Below are 5,358 nucleotides of genomic sequence, written 5' to 3'. Positions count from 1 at the left end.
GGATAGGAAATCTATTAGGTTTAAAACATGCATGAAAATATTCCTAAATTGTTTGAATGAACCTGCACGTTCTCTTTCACATCTTTAAATTCTTATCCTCCTCTCTGTAATGTGTAAACAATCAGGGAGTTAGCCCTGCTTCTAGGAGAAAGTTTATTGAAAAGGGTTTGTTTCAAATTCTGATAAATGGCATAGCATTATAATTCACTATGCATTTATTGTCTGAACAATATCATTAGGAAACAGCCTGGTTTACAGACTTAGCACAGCTGGGCAAGAGACATTAAAATAAATGTAATTATTTTACCCATAATGGAAGCTCCAGAGAGTTCAAGACAAAATGATTTGAAAAGTAGCACAAACAATGTTAGAATGGAAATTCTTCTTCATGCTTTTATTTTGATAGCTATACAAGAAGAAATTCAACATCAAAACAAATACAGAGGTAGACATTGCCTGGTTTTGGCTGCTTCACATTTATTTGGTCTTTTTAATGGCACTCTCCCTTTCCCTCTGAGTTGATCACTTCATGATCACTGTTTGTTGGAACAAACCTATGGCTTCTCTTTCCCTTACCACAGCATGCACAGGTGATATTGGTCAGGTCATTCTTTTGCTTCCTTTCCGAGAAACAGAGACTGAAGTAGTTGAAGATCCATTTCTTCCAAGAGAACTGATTTACTTTTTTCTTTTTTTCTTGCTGCACTGGGTCTTATTTGTGACATGTGGGATTGGGAACAGGGAATCTTAACCATTGGACCACCAGGGAAGTCCCTGATTTACTTTACTTGTAGAAGATATTTCCTGCTTCCTAGTCTTCAAAACCTCCTTGTCTTTCCCCTTGGTTCTTCCGATTCTCATTGATTATCTTAAAACTCAATAAACTCGATAAACACTTCTCTGTGCCTAATGAACCTGGGTTGTTTTCTGCTTCTTGTGTCCAAAGATCCATAACTGATAAAGGGATAATTTTTAATATGGTTAAGAGTCATGTTCCTTCTACTTTAGGTAATCTGTATATTAATACTAGAACAGTATTGATTTCCTAAATTACATTAATCTTTTCCTGGTATATATAAACAAGAAAACATTCCAATTTCTTTCAGGTATAAGTTATTGTCTTCCACTAAATGGAGTAAAGCAACTTTAATACTGTAAAATTTTTTTCATTCCTGTTAGTTCAGCCATGCCCTTGAGCTTGTGGTGGGGTAGAGATAACATCCATTATTCAAATTTTTGGGGACACAGAACTCTCCTCTCTTGAGCCCTGGCATTGACTGGAATCAGCAAGTGGCATACTGTGGGAAATATTCTTCTCATCTAGAAATGAAATATGGATTTTAAGGATTCTGTATAGCCAGCACATCCTGCCCGTAGGCAGGCCATCTTGAGAGTATAGTCCTGAAAAGGCTGCTGTTGACTTGAACATGGACTAAAGCCTTTGTCAAATATCTGTCTACTACTCTATGATGCTGAAAGACATAACGAACAATGTCCATCATTTAGTGTGTGCATGTGTGCACGCTAAATCACTTAAATTGTGTCTGATTTTTTGCAACCCTATAGACGGTAACTCTCCAAGCTCCTCTGTCCATGAGATTCTCTAGGCAAGAATACCAGAGTGGGTTGCCATGTCCTCCTCCAGGGTATCTTCCTGACCCAAGGATGGAACCCAGGTCTCTTGCATCTCCTACATTGGCAGGCAGGTTCTTCACCACTAGCACCTCTTTGGAAGCCTCATCTTCTAGTAACTTTATCTGAATTTTAAACACAATGTCATAAAACTAGAGAAAATTTAGAAACAACACAAGATAATTGATGAATAAATGTCTAAAGGAATATTATACCATTGTAGAGCAGATGAGGTCCCGTTGTACATTTACATATGAACATTTATTACCTGGTTAATGTTGGATATGTCACAAAACTTTAGAACCTTTAGTTTAAACTCAATGCAGTATTCTCACTTATGAATGACAATTTAGAGGAATAAATTCTGTTGAAGTCCTCTTAAGTTTTTTTTTAAGTTTCAGATTTATGGCATATTGACAATAAAGGAGAAAGTGGTTGTGGTTCATAGTCAAGAGCAGTAGACCTGCTGGCAAGATGGGAATTATTAAAAAGTTTCTTATTGAAAATAACAGCTCTGTGATGACCTAGAGGAATGGGATAAGGGGGTGGGAGGGAGACTCAAGAGGGAGGAGCTATGTGTATACAAATAGCTAATTCACCTCATTGTTCAGCAGAAATGAACACAATGCAAAGCAGTTCTCCAATAAATATTGATATAAAAAGATTTAAAAGAGAAAATAACAGCTAATAATTGTCAAGCATTAATACTTATAGTATTGCCCTTACATAATATCTGGAAGAAAAATATACATTGAATAATTATAATCTCAAAAATTTTGCTTTATATTGTTTGATCCCAAGAACAATCCTGGAAAGTAGGCTATAATTATACTCGTTGCATAGATGGAGACTCTAAGGTCCATCAAATTTAAGTGTTTAAAAGGTGATTCAGTTCATAACTTAATAAGTAGTATTAAGATTCATATCTATGCTTTCCTGATCTCAGACTCTGTACTCTTTATTATTGTGCTATGACTTACTTCAAGTATGTGGGACTCAATTAAATATTTGAAGGATGAGTGGAATTAAGGAAAATGAGGAGATGTAACAGAGGTCTAAATCTACATATGATTTTCAATATGTAGATTTAGACCTCTAAAGCCTGGCACTTAGGAAGTACTCTTAAAGTGTGTACTGAACTAAATTAGTGCACAGCTCTACCTCCAAATATGGCATGTAATGGGTTCAACTTAACAGCATCAGATGGAAGACACTCTAAGAATGTGATTTTAAGAGATTTTCTACCAAATGTCCTAGATAATGCTAGAGTTCATAAAGATCTATTCTCCACTTTTCTGGGGCACATATTCCCTTGAAATTTGGTAAAGCCATGGGATTTGCTTTGACAAATTAAATGTTAGAACATTTCTAGGAAGAAGTGTTTAAACTCTGGTATTCATTTCTCCATGCCATCTTTCCCTGTCACCATGATCTTAGAAGTATGAGCTTACAAAAGTTATTGTAAGCTTGAAATAGCTTCTAATAGTGAGTATCTGTTCAGAGGAAAGAGACCCTGGACAGTCTTGAACCTAAGCAGACTTCATGTGAGTGAGAAATAAACCACTGGGGGGATGGTTGGGCAAGTCCATCTCTCCCAGAGGAGAGAGCAGCAGCTACAGGGTGGGTTGTTCCATTGACAATGTGGCCAGATCCTAGCTGTGGGGTGAGCAGGTATGGCCATGACAGCAAGTGCAGACACCTCCATACGCCCTTAGGGTTAGATATATCAGAATGAGTGCCAGCTCCGTGGGATCTCCTACTTATCTACAGAGCTGAGTGTAACTCTTCAGTAAGAAGAACCATCAGGTTCAAAAGCCAAAGCCATGAGGAGAGTGGAGCAGAAGGATGGAAAAGCCTGAGTTCTTGGGGAGAGCATGAAGTTGCTAAACTTCATAAAGAAATGTATACCTTTAGTTTTTCAATGTGTATCATGACTTTATAATTTTGTTGCTTGAACCAGTGAGTTGAGTTTTATGTTATTTGCACCTAGTATCCTATTTTGTAGAACTAGACTCTGAGCTTCTAGTCTCAGAGGAAGACTGGTAAGACATGGAGCCAGTTAACCATACACAACCAACCATTTTAGAAGAATGTCTTTAAACCTGTCACAATTTGTAACTATGTATGTATCATTATTGCCACTTGAACAGAACTCAAGTAACATGGAAAGTTTCTTCCTAACATCTGAGTGTGACAGAAGTCTTAGAAATCATTTGTTTGGGCAGTTAGTCACATTTATCAATGACAATGCATAAGAAACTTTAATTAGGATATTTTGGAAGAATATCGACTGGCACCATAATTTTGTTTTGTTTTTTCCCCTTTCATTTTGACTTTAGGCACAATTCCTGGAAATTTTATAAAACCTTCCATTTCTTTTACCACCATGGTTTTCTGGAATAAGATGAGGAGGAGGTATTTTAAGTATAGTTTTATTATCTCCATATGAATCAAGGAAGTTATATTGAGAGCTTTAAATGTTATAAAAAGATAAACTTTATGAAGCCTACCACATAAAAATGGATAAAATTTGTGATATCTAAAATGAAATGAACAGAAATCTTTGGCTTTCTCTTCTTTACATTTTCTTGCATATAAACATATAAGAAGTTAAAGCTTAGAATTCACGAGCAACATTCTTCTCCCCAGAATTACATTTCTTCTAAATTTGTGAAAATTATAAGTGTAATACCTCTGGATATTTTCAGGCCTTCCTGTTTTTTACCTTAAGTAATTCTATTTTTGGCTTTGGCCATATTCTTTTTTTTAAACGACTTCTTTTTGTTGTGGACCATTTTTAAAGTCTTAATTGAATTTGTTACAATATTGCTTCTGTTTTATGTTTTGGTTTTTGGCCAGGAGGCATGTGAGACCCCAGCTCTCTGACCAGGCATCAAACTGGCACCCCCTGCTTTGGAAGATAAAGTCTTAACCACTGGATTACTAGGAAAGTCCCTGACTATATTCTTAATATTTCATAATCAGTTGTTGCATGCATTAAAACAGGTCTTAACTGGGGAAAATAATGATTGTTCCTCTGATAACATTTTCTGTATTCCTTGGAATGGAAAATGAGAAGTCTTCCAACTCCAAAGCATAACTTATACAATTCCCATGGCATTTTTCCTTCATCATGATATAACAAATGACCAAAAGGCTATTTGGGTGATTTTTAGATAAAGGTCTACTAGGTTATGTAATGGTAATGGGTTTCTGTAGAATTCTTCTTGAAATAAGGGAATGACAAATGGTAGGTCATAGGCTTTCAAGTTCAAGCTCATTTTAGAGTTAGGTCTGTTTTCTTTAGCTTTAAATGTTAGGAAAACTGAAAGAAACACTGGATAGATTTAGTTACCAAGGCTGTGTGATTGGCCAACAAGTACCAAACAAGATGCATCACATATTCCATCTGGAAATCGCTCCTTCCTTTGTCTTTCCTGATTTGGCTGCTTAGGCAGAGAAAAGAAGACTTCGGTAATAAGAGGAAAATGGAAAGAATGTGAAGGCATTTGTAGGAAATAAATGAGACACTTTCATTAAAATGAGAGGGAGAAAATAAGAAAAATGCAGAACTATTGGCCTGGGGTATACTGAAAGTTACAAGAAACTCATTATAAGTGTCCCTGCCTTGATAAGAACACAAGTAAAAATGTGCACATATAATTAAAAGATAGATTATGTATTCAGTCTTTAAATTTCGTTCCAGGCAGGACCAATCTCACCTTG

The sequence above is a fragment of the Cervus elaphus genome, chromosome 19 (genome assembly GCF_910594005.1).
Source record: "Cervus elaphus chromosome 19, mCerEla1.1, whole genome shotgun sequence".
NCBI classification, from domain to species: domain Eukaryota; kingdom Metazoa; phylum Chordata; class Mammalia; order Artiodactyla; family Cervidae; genus Cervus; species Cervus elaphus.
The sequence above is the reverse complement of the archived record's forward strand: the minus strand, read 5'-3'. Positions refer to the sequence as shown.